Here is a 15411-nt window from a genome sequence, read left to right as displayed (position 1 = left end):
CTCTCCTCTTGCACAGTATAACTGCAGTTGGAAGTTGGTCAACTGCTCTCTTCTTGCACAGCAACTTCCAACTGCAGAGCTATATTTTTCCTGCAGTTAGACAGAGAAATCTTGCTGAAATCTCTAGGCCAGATCTTCTGGTATGTTCTGGCTGCTTTGCCTGTTTTAGCAATACAGAGCAGCTGTAAATCCAGTTTAACTTGCCACTTCTGTCAGCCTTACCATGCCAGATTAGCACTGCTGTTTGCTTCACAAATACCAACATCTGGAGGTTTTCCTACTGTCCAGTCTGACTTTAAACCTTGCAAATCTGCAATTCATCCACCCATCAGCACAGCTGGCAGGATCAGCCTGAGGTAGTTCTTCACCCTGAGCAAAATGTATTTATCACAATTCCCCATCCTACATTCCTGCAGTCAACCAAACAGATCAAACAGAATACACATAATGATCAGCTCTCAGTTATTCCCTGGCTGATTGCCCAGTTGTTCTGGAGGGTGACTCCTGACCCCCTCTGGGAGCAGGTGCCTTTCTAGTGCAGCTCTGTGAATCCAAGTCAGCTGGGAAAACAAAATACACCGTTTCTTTGTACTTTTATATTTCTTTGAATGTCAGGAAACAGAGCTAAGTCTTGTTTCCTGCTCCTCAGCCAGGGGAGGTAGGGGAAACTGGAAGTAGATGTAGAGAAAGGCAGAAAGAGGGCAGATCAAAAGGATCAAGGAAATTAATAATAATAATAATAAAAAACCCCACCAAACAAACAAAAACCAACCAACCACCCACTGCTTCACTCTGCTCTGTAAAGCAGCACATCTTGGAAACAATATGCCCCTCCACCCCCATCCCAAGTCTTTCTCTCTAGGGATATACAACTGTCTCAGGGATTAATATAATTTTCTTGCAACATTCAAGAGCTGCTGCACTTAGTCTTACAAAAAAACATCAAAAAACCCAGCCTCTTCGTTTGCTTTTTGCCTGAGAAAAATGCATGTAAAAAGAATCAGAGAGAATTGGGAGAGGGGGAGCAGGTGCATCCATGTCAGCTTTGATTTTCTAAGAACAAAGGCTTTATTTAATATATAAATAAGTTAACTGGAAAAATTTTGGTGCATTTTATTTTTGCCCAGCTCAGTCCCAACCCCTCACTCTGAATGCATTAATACATCCACCTTCAGCACAGTCGGGCCCTCCGTGTTGCCATGGAACTGAAACCTTTGCAGTTTGGATGGCGATGTACGCCAGGAAGCATACTGTTCTTACACTTCCTATAACAGAAGCAAAATCGCTGCATAGCATTAACTCCCTTAGTATTTAAGGCATTCAGTGTCTCTCTTGCCTGCTCCTCTTCACACGGAGTTTGCTTTTTCTATCTTGCCACATGCAAATGAAACGCATTTGACATAGCTATTCTCGTCTCCATGAACTCAATAGCTCTCACGCTGAGCACATTATAGAAGGTCCACAAGACTATGGTCTTTCCCTCTTTAATAGGAGCCTGTTGTCAGGCCTGCAGCAGCCAAGATGAGGGCTGCAGAAAGCATAAATGTATGAAATCTATGTGGGTACAGAAAAGTATTATCTTTCAAGGTGGCATTTAAGCAGACTTTCGAAACCTATGTATTGCTAATGCTCTTGATGCTCCTGAATATTCTTTTGTACCCATTTTTTCTGAATAAACAAATTAGAGTATAGAGATCCTGCAGTAGGGACCAAATCTTTCAATACCTTTCTTTGATAACCTAGGCTGGTGGGATAGCAGTGGTGATCACAGCTTTGGGCACTCCAGTTAGAGAAAAAACAAAGTCAGTACAATTCTGTGTCATCCTAAAGATTCAGTGATTATCTTCAGCAGATCTGAGCCTGTTGCCAAATCTTCTGAAAACGCCTGTATACGAATTGCAAATATATAGACTTTTATGTCCAAAGCGAAAGCAGAGTACAAAAATATCCAAGTTCATTATAAAAAAGATTACCATAGTAAATAAATAAACAAACAAACAAATAGCCATTCATGTATGTAAACATTGGATCTGTACCTGCAGAAACAACTGGAAGCCAGTCCACGGTCTGAAGCCAGCTTGAGGCTTTTTTTGTCCCAAGTTAAATATTTGCATAGTATTAAGCTCAAAATTAAAGCATTTGCTGAAGAAACTTGCTGACTTGTGTATATGGAAAAACAAGAGGGAATTTACTGTCCCTGCACACTGGGGCAGATTCTTGGGATGCCTTCTCCTTCCCATGAATTCCTGGACAGCAGAGAGACAGACAGCCTACCGACCGGGGAATTCCCCTCTTGGTTTCCGGAGGATTTTGTGCGCAGGCTGGACAGAGAGGCAATAACCCAGGTAGTGACTTTATGAAGGCAGCATTTGTTGCTCTGGTGCCTGCCCCTCAACCACCTGGTAACACTCCTTCCTTTTAGCATTGTCCCCGGCTCAGAAAAGCCCCATTCACCCAGCACCTCCACCCGTGCAGGTTTGACTGGTCCCTGTGCCGCCCCATTCCCGGTGGCTGGGCCAGCCTGCCGGCCGCTGGCGGGCTCTGGCCACTCACCGCCCCAGGGACACCGGCTGGGGGCTGCTCACAGAGGGGCTTTCTCAGGCAGGGCTGGCCCCTGGCGCCCACTTGCCAAAATGAGGCACAAAAGCACTGCTGTCTCTGGGCCACAGCAAGGCAGCTGATTCCCTGTGCCTAGGTGCTAGCGTGTGCTAGCGGGACCCTGCGAGTGCCTGTGTTTTCGGGTTCCCCCCGCTGCCCTCCGCAGAGCGCAGAGCTGTGCTGGCAGAATAAGCTCCCTCTCCTCCTTCCATCGTCAGCAAGTGTCTGACAGTCGCGTGTCCCCATTGCTGAGTCCATTACCTCCAGTTTACGTAAGGCTCTCGCCACCGGTTTTCTAGTTACAGGAAAATGTATATTGAGCTGTGATGAAAGGCCAGTGCAATGTCAAGAGATTTAATAGGACTCCAGGGACTGATTAGAGTAAAAAAGGAAAGGATTTATGATGGTTAATAAAGTTAAATCTGACAGAGTCCTGCTTATTCTTTCCAACTGCAGGTAATCAGATCTTAAAGAAAAAATTATTAAGGTGTAAAATTATTAAGGGTATTATCATCCACTCTGAAAGAAAACCTATGTGTTGCTGTGAAGCACCTGTCCAGGAGAGAGTCAGGCTCACTGTGGCACCTATGCTGACCCCAAGGAGGAGGGGAAAAGGAGATACATCACCTGCCTGTGCCTTGGCTTAGCAGCAAGGACCTGAACAGTCCCCAGTGGGTCCCCCTGGCACCTGGGACAGAGCTAGGACTTCCACAGACCATGGAGCTCCATGCTGCACCTCAGCAACAAGCATGGGCAGACAGGGAAGAAAACCTTCCCCCTCTAGCACTTCACATCCACAAGGGAAAAGGACAAAGCAAAGAAGGAAGCTCTTGCCTCTCCCACTCTGCTGTCACATATGCACCTTCTGCTGAAGAATGCAATCTACCTGGATACCTACCATAGGGCTGCTCTGAAATGTGATTTAAATGCTTTATAATCTAACGTGCACAAAAGTTAACATAATTTTACAAGACACTGCAACTAGTTGCCCAGAGCAGCTGTGGGTGTCCCATCCCTGAAGTGTCCCAGGCCAGGCTGGATGGTGCTCCATGCAATCAGGTCTAGTGGAAAGTGTCCCTGCCCACGGCAGGGGTATTGGAACTAGATGGCCTTTAAAAGTCCTTTGCCAACTGAAGTCATTCTATGATTCTAAGAAGTTAACAATTTTCCACAATGAAATAACAGCACTGAGAGAAGGCAAAGCAAAGTGGAGGGCCAAACTTTAAAAAAAACTATTGGGAATTTTCTATCCATATCTAAATTACACACACTTTATTAGATCTCAAGTTTTCATTTTTCTACTGCTTAATAATCACAAATATGTTATATATACCCTTTCGATTTTGTCATTCTTTCACTATATTACATCAAATTTAATTTCCTGTGGAAGTGTGTAATCTTTTCAGCTGTCACTGTCTCAGAAGCTTTTCTGTAATAAGCAGAGCCTCGTCCTCTGGCAGGTCGATCTTTTATGAGTTGTGCTCTCGCAGATTAGTTTTCTGAAATGTTTGCAATGCTATATGAGAACAGGCAAAAGAGGAGAACCAAAATAACACCCAAAAAAGAAAAATAAACATGAAAACCTCCACTTCTTTCTGACTCCTGTGTTCACCAGTCAAAGGAAATTTCATTTTGATGTGTGTAGATGGCAAATCCATGAAGGTTATTGCCACATATCAGAAGCTTCATGAGGTGAGAGATGCAGCCTCCCTTGCCCTACAGCTCATTAAAAGTACAGCTGTGAGATGGCTGCTTGCTCTTTGTGTCAGGGAGCACAAAGATCTGCAAGTGGTCACCACTCTATGACAGCTGCCTCTCCCCACCACCTGCCCTTGGCACTCTGAGAGGTCCATAAAAAGCCATATTCCACCAGAAAAGTGAAAAAGCCAACCAAGATGCATTCATGCTTTTCGTGATGAGATACCTGTGATGGCATCAAAGCAGACCAGCTGGCCTGCTGGGTCCTTTCCAGACCTCTGCCTCTGCAGGACATGAAACTCATCTTCTTCAAACCAGCTTTCCATTACCAATGCTTACACACACACACCAAAACAACTTATTTACAAAAACACATACCAACAAGTAATTCTGAACATTTGAAAATGAATCGATTCACAAGAAACATGAGCAACAGAAATTCTTATTCCTATGTCCCTCCTGAAAAGGTGCTTAGGTATGGACAACAGAAGAGACATCTGAATAAACACAAACAGTCTGCAAAGGCTCATGTTAATGGTGTTTGGCCAGCAGAGACTACTGAGGGTGGCTACAAAGGCATGCTAGAAGCCCTGCCAGCAGAAGCAGGTGCAATGTTCTCTCACTTCAGTGGTAGATGTCACCTCTGAGAGCTTCTCTTTGAACCATCCAGACAGATGTGGAAACCTTCACCAACCAGCACACAGGCTACCCAAGCTGTGAACTGCTTTCCCAAAATGCACTGCATTGATCAGTGAAGAATGATCTTTCTCTTCCTGCTCCCCATCTGACTTCTGTCCTGTTTTCCCTCTCTCACATCACTGCTATAGCAGTAGATATTTCTGACAGAGTCTTCAAAATTACATGTAAAAATACAGTGCATTAAACCCAGATATATACTTCCAGAGAAGTCATCTCTCCTTATCACATATAACAAGCATTTCACTAATTGAGTTATCTTCTCATTATTTTGTCTATCCATTTCCTTGTAATTTGTTTCATATTTTTACCTTTAATACTAAATCTCTAAGAGATGGCCAAGAAGTAAAAAAAAAAATTCCAAGCAGGGAACATTACTTTAGCAGAAGGTGTTAAATGCAGTGCAATTCCACTCCCATCAGCATGAAAAAACTTTTTTTCAGGCAGCTTTGATGGAAGTTGCATTGGGGCCACAAGTAAGAAGATGTTCCATGCTAACACATGGTGTGCTCTGAACTGCTTTAGAACTTAAAGCAACAATGCAATCCCTCTCATAAAACCATTTTGCCATAGTCTTGCAGGACCTGGGTGTGCCTTAAACATTTCAAGCCAGAATCATAAAAAAACCACCATGCCAGCTATCAGTGACATTAGGGTTTTTTTGCCTTGTAGGCAATAAATTGAGTAGCCTCCCTTCAGCAGATGTGGATCTCAATCTCCATTTCCATATACAGGGTGATGAAAACAGGCTCAAATACGAATTTACTTCGCATTGAAATCTTGGTCAAAGATGGTGGGTGATGTAAAGATAAACATCAAGGGAATAACTGCCATCATCTGGTTGAGTTTGGTAAAATGGAGTTAATTTACACTTCTTTAGGGACTCACTGATGTGTGAAATTAATCTAATGTAGACTGACCAGAAATTGAAAATGGAATGAAGAAAGAAAGCAATTAAAGACCTTTCCTAAACACAACAAAAGTACTGCTGTAAGCGCAGCAATACAGTTAAAGTACAGAACAATAAAGTACAGAACCCTTCACGCTACTGCTACCACTCCCTCCTTCTTGAGAGAGAGAATAATCTGTATATCCACATATCGTCACTGTACCAGTATAATCTTGTCCAAAGGAAACATCGGTAGAATGCTTCTACCAATATCTGTGAATAAATACATGTTCAAGTTAAAACAGTTCACTCTTCTGCATACAGGCCAGGCCTAGCAGATAAGCATCTGCTGGAACAGCTCTGTGTAACTGGTTGTACATGTGGCTTAACATTTACTTCAATGACTTTTAGCACCTTCTTGTTATTGTTTCTGTGCTGTTCCAACAAGCAATGGTTAATGTAAGATGCAGACGTTCACATACCATGTACTTGTGAATAACTGGTTCCCAGAGATGTGGCAGTGATAACATTGTCATTGTAGGAGTCAAAGTAGCTCACGGCAGATCACATGTCAGAAGAGGGTCCCACCTGAAAGTACAACAAATCCAAATACTAAGTTCATCACATTCAGAGGTTTACAGTAAGCTCTGCCAATACATTTGTGCATTTCACACATTCATCCTGTGCATTTCCAGGGTCTGTGCTTTTTCCAGGCTCACAGAAAACATTTTGCCATTCACAATGGCAAGCAAAAGTGCCCTGCTGTAGCCAAATGGTTTTGGCCCACTGCTCCAGACCATATTTCAGGCATATTATCAAAGCACTGAAAACTAGTTTTTAATACTAAAGCAGAAGCTGTTACTGTCTGGTGAACAGATACATAACTTCAGATTTCCCATTTGTCAGGTCCTTGAAAAGCACGTAATTCCTTTCACCAGTACACCAATGCATCGCCAGTTTGGCTTTAGCTTTCATTTTTTAATTTTTTATTCTTTTCCCTAACATTGCAAACTGATGGTTTGGAAGAAGACACAACACTGGAGCTCTCTTGTAACCTATTTTCTTGAGACCAAGGGATCTTAAGAAAGCATTTACTTCCCACTGGTGACTGCAACTACTTTATTTATAATAATTTGATAATTTAAAATCACCCAATGACTGAGTCTGTCTTTAAATATTTTGGTAGGTAACCAATGCAGAGATGGAAAATGAGCTTGTATTAGCAGTGCTATCTGCAATGAGAAGACACACTGCAACAAGCAAACAAACTACCCAATTTCTTAACTGAGTCTCCCCAAACAGAAGCTGATCTTGCTCCTTACTCTACAAGCTGCATCTCATCCTCAGGTAAGTGGTTTTCAAGAAGAAAGTCCGGTAACTAACAAAGAATTTTCAAAAATTCAGTTTTTAGGCATAGTTTATATTCTTTAATTTACTCTAATGCTTCTCTGACTCTTAATGCCTCCAAATTGGCTTTGTTCTTGCCTTTATTACACTTCAGTGAGCAACCTCAACAGCCCACAGTTCAGTAGCATCACACACAACTTCATGTGCTGCCACCTAAGCAAGTCAGTGTCTCCTATACTCTGCATTTGGTTTTCAATAACAAGTATAAAACCATGTAAAGACTAAATTACAAATAACCTAATCCATGGGTCCAAAACAACAACCAAAAATGACTGGTGAAGGTCCAGGTGAAGGATACCCTATGGATATGATGCTACAGTGTAATATCTAAAGCTTGCTTGCTCTGAAACAGCATGAATACAAAGAGAGTAGTGCACACACTTTTGGGCAGAGGCACACTTAAATACCAGATGCTGAGGTGAGCTGCTGAGCCACAGCATGGGACCCAGCAGCAGGGAGGAAAACGGGGAAGCAGTGACTGCCCAGAGGCAGCGCTGGCTGGCAGACGGTGTGGAGATCTCTCTGAGTGCAGATAGATCTGTTCTACGGAACCGATGAAATTTTCTTTCCCAATAACTCTCCTTCACCTACAAAAGCAAAATTTCTCAACCTGTTGAAGGCTTGAAAAGAATATTGCTTCCCAGAGAAATCATTCGTGACCCCCCCACAGAAGGATAAACACAGCCTTCAACAAAAAAACACAGTAAGACATGCAACTCATTCTTTTTCTGCTTGTAGATTTATTTGGGGTCATGTAATAATCTGTCCCTAATGACTACACCTAATCATTTACCTTGCTAACTACCAGGACTTTTCAGGTGAATAATTTAAACATTCTTCCTTCTGTTTTCTTTATGTCTGTTAGAAAATGAAAACTCTCATGAATACTTTAATTTTAAAGCTCTAAATCACCATATAAATTGAAAAGAATAATCACCGGATAGCTACATCATGAATAGAAATATACAGCACACCTGGAACCAGGTGAAATGCAGTCTGCTATCTCTAGCGAATCATGTTCAAACCTAACTCAAGTTGGTAGCTCTCATCAGCTACCTTTGGCTTCCTGCTCTCCAGTGTCCTGTAGGAAATCAGCTTGTAATTCTCCATCTGAGAACCTTTTGCTCAAATGTCTTCACTAGTCTTTATCCTCTTCCTTGGCTAGGTCCAGATTTTCAAAGCCACCAGTTATGCCTCATTTCAGAGCTTGCTGTCTCTGCTTACAGTGCAGATGGAAGGGATCTCAGAGACCGTGTAGAAGAAAGCCAAAAGTGCTCGAAACAAACCACTTTTAGTGGAGCCAGAGGCACTAACAAGCAACAGCTAAGAATTGATGTAATTACTCATGACCCCGACAACTTTCAGGATCTTTTATACACATCTTTCTGTCAGAGGTCTCCTAATTCCTTACCTGTGGTGAGAAACAAACACCAAAGTCCCAAAAACACACCAAAAAATTGCAAGCCCTACAAGACCTTCTTTAAGGCAAAAAGTTTTCTAGGTGAAGCAGGAGCATGAAGCCATTGTGAAATGAAATGGAAATTATACGGGAGGTATTTAAGTACGTGGTTCTAGCAATTATGGAAATAGTGTTGACAGAAATCCATTGGGGACCCAGTGCTTAAAATCTCAGTGGGAGAAAGACTGGGAACTAAACATACCAATCAATATAGCCTCTATAGAGAGAGAGAGACCAGTAAGAAAATGAATGCAGTTCTTGTCCAGACTGTTTATTTTCTATAGCTAGACAGTGATAACATCTAGTGCTATCAATTAAAACCTTCATTTTCACAAGCAATGTTTTAAGGAAATATTAGGCACAGTTAGAAAAATTAATGGAAGTTGAAATTAAATTTTTGCTTCCAACTTAGTTCCATACATGTATGCCATCACTTCTTGAAACTGAGTCTACATGTCTTAGGACTATCCTATAACTGCATTTATACACACTAAACTACGGATAAGTTATTCCCTTGCCCCAAAGTTACTCCTTTCTTACAAAAAAGTACAGCATTGAAGAAGCAAATATGCAATTTTTATATTATAAATATTATAAATGACACATATATATTTTCTATTTTCTATTTTATACTTTAAATACAATATTTATATATAATATATTATATATTATAATATATTATATTATAAATATTCATATCAATGCACACACAAAGTCACACCAACAGAGCTACAGAGGCCTAACAACCACAGATATTTAGAAAGTCCTTACAAAACCACTGTTGTGCTCTAGGGCTTGCCAAGGTTTTAGCAATTCTTTCTCCTCATGCTCATTTGAAGAATGAATGAGGACTTCAGAAATAGACAAAGCAGCTAAACCAAATGCTTAGATTGATTATATACAAGCATCTAACTCTTTGCTAAACCCAGTTCAGGAGGTATCAAGCCTAAAAACTCCCCAGATACAAATAGTAGAATATATTTTATTATTAATTTCATTAAAAATTATAGCTTCTAAGTTAAAAAAAAATACCTCTTAATATAATAATAAAAAAAATACCTTTTTCAAGAAAAAGAGTTTAAAAATAAATGTAAGAATGCAATTAATGATCTGAAAAAAACTTTTCTGTCCTTTCTTCTCAATAAATCCAAGGCTCAAGTATTACTTTCCTGGCACCTGTTTTCTGTCTTACAACTTCAGCATGATTTCCGTAAAAGTGAGAAAGTTGGTGTTTTGTTCTCTCTGCCATCAGAAGCCACATTACAGACACAAGTGCACGTCTATGTTTTACTGTGCAACACAAAAAATGGATGAATGCATGGATGGATGGATGGATGGATGGATGGATGGATGGATGGATGGATGATTGATGGATGGGTGGGTAGATGGGTGGATGGGTGGGTGGATGGATGGATGGATGGATGGATGGATGGGTGGATGGATGGGTGGATGGATGGATGGATGGATGGATGGATGGATGGATGGATGGATGGAAGGAGGGATGATGGATGGATGGATGGCCAGTAAAGTACATCAGACTGACATCCACGCAGACTGAAGCCCTCTTCTCCATACAGAAGAGGCATGGAGCTCGACAATGACACAGCCTTTTCCCCAAACCACATCTCCACACACACACTGCAGCTGCATTCTGGGAGGAAAACAGGAGCAGTAGTTTCTCAGTAACCGGGAATTACACTGCTGATAGTGACTGCTCAGTTCTGCCTTTGTAACGTCCGAACACAAAGGGGTCACATCAACAAGTGGGAGGGCAAGCAGGAAGAGAATGAGAGAAAGGAGATGCAGCTGCAGACAGGGGGTAAATGGTAGTAGGGGGTTCCACGGTGATGCACAGCAATCTGCTGCCCTACAGCATTGGGGAATTCAGAAACTGGAAATTGGAAGCACTCCCTGCCACAAAGCTGCACGAAAGGAGTGAGGAATGTGCCAGAGATGTACAGAAAATAAAGCATGAAAATCTCCCAACAAACTAATTTTTCTTTGACTTTCTTTGATAACCTGCAGAGAAAGCCTCTAAAATTAAAAAATACTTGTTAGACTGTCCTTAGCATGATATATTCCACCAGCACTATTTAATTAATCAAGTACATTATTCTTTATCACTTTGTCACTCTATGACTTGCTTTGACCTTTCTCTCTTTTAGACAATTTTTTTTTTTTTTTTAATTCTGCCCCTGATTTTCATGAATGTTTGTGATCACAAAATATATTTAGAGTGACAGACAGTAAACATTTCTGGAGGCTGTTGCCCTTGGACTGTGACTTCAACTGTGATGTGAATGATCATCCAGAGGCGGGTATATGAGCTCAGAGTTAGAAGGTCACACCAATGCCCATCCCTCCAAAGATCAACACTTTTGGAAAACAACCTCTAAAATCAAGATCTAACACCAGGAGAATTTCACAGTAATTCCTATTTCTTTTCCAGCCACACTAATGAAACTCATTTCAGAGAACAAAAGTCATTAAACACAGAATGTTGACAAATGAGACAGAAGATGCTGCAGATATGAAAGCATGGGGAAAAAAACACCCTATTCCACCCCATATCCCATTGGGACATAACATCCCAAGTACTGGTGAGAGACATGCAGAAAAAGACAGACAGAGTCAGTCTAGAAAAAGCACAAAGAGATTTGATCACTAATCAGAGACAGAAACCCATCTAAAAGTCACAACTGTCTCTGCAGGCTCTGAAAGACAGAATTAAATTGGCTTAGTACTATATTCAAAAACGAATTTAATTAGCTGACATTAAGCAGGATAAGTTTGCGGTACCATGTTGCTCTGACAAGCTGTCTCCAGAAGGGTAAGTGGAAGGTAAAATCTTATTTTTCAGGATGAGATTACAGCCATGCACTGAGACAGAAGGTAATGGCATGTCTGCTGAGGGCAGCTGAAACTTGGTGGTGGACATTTCATCTCACACTATAAAAGGATGGTATGTGATAGATGAGCCAGAAGTGCGAGTTTCAGATTCTGCACATTTATTCATATGGTTGTGCAGCTTCATCCTCCTTCTGCTGTTGCCACTTACATGAAGAAGAGAACCTCAGTGTGTAACCACTGCCAGGAGCTTTTTCTCCAGTTTCTCTCAGTCAGAGCCGCCCCCTGGAGAGACTACAATACCCTAGGTGCAATATATTTATTTTTGTTTATAAGGGAGCATGTTGGTCCCTGGTTGATAGAACGAGGTCTGTGCAGGGGGAAGTTTCCATGCTAACTGGGCAGGCTAACACATCTGTCAGCTGCTGCACATCTGTTGTGTATTTTACAGGGTCACCCACAGCACCCCTGCTCTGCTCTACCAAGACTTCTTCTCTACGTGTACTAGAACCTGCACATCACTTGCAGCCTGCAAGCAGAGCAGCAGCAAATAAAGGTAAATAAAAAGCAAATAAAGGTAAACACAAACTATGGCAAAAATCTGGAAGCACACAGTGATGAATGAAGAATCAATGGTAAAATGCATACTAAATCCAAACTGTTTCCCCAAGGAACACTTGGAGGAAATGAAATAACATTTCAAAGGAAAAGTCCCATGAATATGGGACATAACAAGCTTTGCCTTCTCGTGCCTCCTTGTATTGATAAATTTAGTCCTGGAGAAAGGCATCTCACTGTCAGTACTAGAAATTCTGTCTATTTTCAAAGCAAGCACATGCATCCCAGGGTGTGACCAGGAAACCTATTGCTCACATCATTTATACTAATACCTCAGCTCTGTCACACCAGAACCAAGCCAGATTTACCAAGCAAGTTTCATCCATCCCATTAGCAAGTCATTAAGGAGGTGTTCTTCCATCCCCTGACAAACCTGCACAGCAATATGAGATCTTAATTTAGGCTGGCAGTGCCCTTCTTCCTCCTGCGACTCCTCTCACCGGGACTGTATTTAGGCTGTGTGACCTTGTGTGGCAGCTCACAGATTTTAAGTGCAAGCACAACACACTGCATGCCCTTCTCTGGCACCACATTAATCACCCTGCTTCAATAACTTCTACTGATAAACCACCCTGTGTATCCAGCCATCCTCCCCAGAGGCTGCATCTACAGCAATAAATTAAACATGCCCTTTCCCATACCCTGCCACCGTGTCATCCACCAGCAGAGAAAAAGCCACTGAGAGTCTCACTTGGCAGTCAGGGGTGAAAATCCCAGTTTTACTAGTCAAGAGACCCCAGTTTTACTAGCCATTTGACAGGTGACCCTGAATTTCTCTATGCTTTTTTCATACAGAAGAATCCTATTTCTTTTCAGCTACAATGAGAACCGCAGATACAAGACACCACATTACTGCAGCTATCTACACCACTTATTACTCTACATAACTGCAGATCAGAACTACCTTCAACTACACATAACAAACATAAACACACATAAACAAACACAGCTACAGAGAACATATGATTTTGTAGTATTATTCCTTAATTATTTCACTCTCTTCCAGGAAACTCAAGTCCACAGCTGAGCATGAATAAAAATACAAGATCTTTATGATAAGAAAAGCAAAACAATGGCCTGATATGACCTAATGAAAGCACAGGATACTACTCCCACAGGGTAGAAAACTCCTTATTCCAAAACTTCCTTTCAAGTGCTTTGAATATTTACTAAACAAAGAAACCAGACATTCACTTTTGCAAGGCAGTGATATCTTTTAAAATAGTGGCATCAGACATTATTTCATAAATCATCCACAAAATCAATGTGCTTTATGTCAGATGGGACCTTTAAACTTAAGAATAAACAAGTTTGGGTCCGAATTGCGATGTGAAGCTACATGTAATAAACTAAACATGTCAAAAGCTTCAGTGAAAAAAGGGTTGCTGAAGGTTTAACATGGGGCTAAAGGCACACAGATTGACCTCTGCGATGCTAAGTGATGTATGGTTCTGGGAGTGCTAGGACTTGAGAAACAGAATGAGTTCTTAGCTGCCAGTGATTTCTTATCTGACCATGGAGGGCACCTCACAATCTGTCTCTGTCTTTGATCCCTGTGATAACATTTCTTTCCTCTCCTCATATGTCAGATATTTATGCTGTAAATTCAGTGAGTTTGAAGATGTAAAGACAAGGAAGCCTACATCTTCATAGAAGCCTTTAGATATTAACTACACAGAAAACAAAAGTCATGGCAATAAAAAAATCACATCAAACAATTCTAACATTTTACCATTTTAACATAGCTTCCTATCCGGTAAGTATTCTCAAAGGAATTAATTTGACCTTCCTCCCAAGATCTCTTTTGTAACCTTGTTTCCTATGTAAGAAAAAACCCCTGCAATCACAAACTGTGTGTGATATCACACCCGCGTCTGTCCATCTTCTCTTACTAATTTCTCTAAAGACATTCAACAAAGAAGTAGCAGCCTCAAAATCATCCAGTTGCCAGAAGTTCCTTCCAATCCCAACTTAGGCTTAGACAGGAGATGGTCAGCATTCATGTTAAGGGAAAAATCTTCCATGTTGAGTCAGAGCGCAGAATTTGCAGATAGAACAGATGTACTGAGATGCAAAACGGTGTCAAAAGCTGAAGTTCACAGCTACAGGTGCACCCATATGGCTAAATAAAAGTGTGAAAGGAAGCAACTTCACACACTGGAGTACACTGACCCAGCTACCCAACCACCGTGAGATGGACAGTTTGTATCTGTGGTCTGTATCTCACCTGGAAAAGCCTACAAAGCTCCCATTGCCCAAGGAGCTTTCTAGGGAGGAGACAGTGCAGCATTTGAAAAATCCTGAAGCCCTCAGTGAGAAGATACCGCTTTAAAAATGCCGAGAAAAAGCTTGGGAGTTTCCAGAAAAGATTCATACACACACCCCTGAGTACTCATTACACTTGCAAAGACAAACTTCCAAACCCAAAATAATACAATATTGTCTCTCTTGTTCTGTCACAATTGGCTGTTTCAGCAAAGTGCTACAACAAAACCAAAATAAACACCACCAATGAACTTCACTACTGTCTTCTTGAAAAAGTGTCTGCCAGTAATTACATTCATGCTACTGCCACTGCAACACAGGAAATTCAGATCAGCAGCAGGTGAATTATAAAACTGTAACCAACAGCACTGAAATTAGAATCTTATTTTGCTGTAAAAAAAATTTTAAAAAAATTTTAAAAGGCTAAATTTTAAATACATATTTGTGTCATGAATTATATCAAAGCACATCTAGATGTGGGTGATACTTCAAATATACTGTGTAGAGAAAAATATGATGAAACAACTTTTGAAGTAATTTATTACTTATTCCCACAATTGATAAGAAAACAAGTATTATACTGATTTTTTTATTTTATGTTATCAAAAACATATTTTGAAAGCAGTCATTTCTTTCTACTACCAGTTTGTAGCATCCTGCTCCCATCTCTACTGTTTAGGAGCTCAGAGTTTCATCTGCTGGTATGAGGGAAAAGATTTGAGTAGCTACAAGTAAGTGCAATGGCTTGCAGTTGAAAGACAGATGACAGCAGGATGGAACACATAACCAGAATATTTTAGAAGTCTAAAATTTTTCTTCCTATTGATATAATATGGACAACAGATGGGTTTTTAAATGCAGCTCTCGATACAACTTTGCATGTGAGAAGGAAAATAATTTGGAGTTCACGGGAACAGGAGCAGATTGTTCTGTG

General features: G+C 40.9%; 1 protein-coding gene across 7 annotated transcripts in view; it reads right to left on the bottom strand.

The window, feature by feature from the left end:
- The window catches only part of HIVEP2 (HIVEP zinc finger 2), a 137874-nt gene that overhangs the window by 98661 nt on the left and 23802 nt on the right, over positions 1-15411 (bottom strand). For 6 of the 7 annotated variants that reach the window (XM_086877343.1, XM_086877347.1, XM_086877344.1 and 3 more), the window contains exon 2: positions 6364-6469. The exons of the other annotated variant lie outside the window; for it this stretch is intronic. The gene's annotated coding sequence lies outside the window, so the exon portion shown is untranslated. The remainder of the gene's footprint in view (positions 1-6363; positions 6470-15411) is intronic. 7 annotated transcript variants of the gene reach the window in all.

This window comes from Cyanistes caeruleus, chromosome 2 (genome assembly GCF_971803275.1).
Source record: "Cyanistes caeruleus chromosome 2, bCyaCae1.hap1.1, whole genome shotgun sequence".
Lineage (NCBI taxonomy): Eukaryota > Metazoa > Chordata > Aves > Passeriformes > Paridae > Cyanistes > Cyanistes caeruleus.
This window is presented reverse-complemented; position numbering and strand designations above follow the sequence as displayed.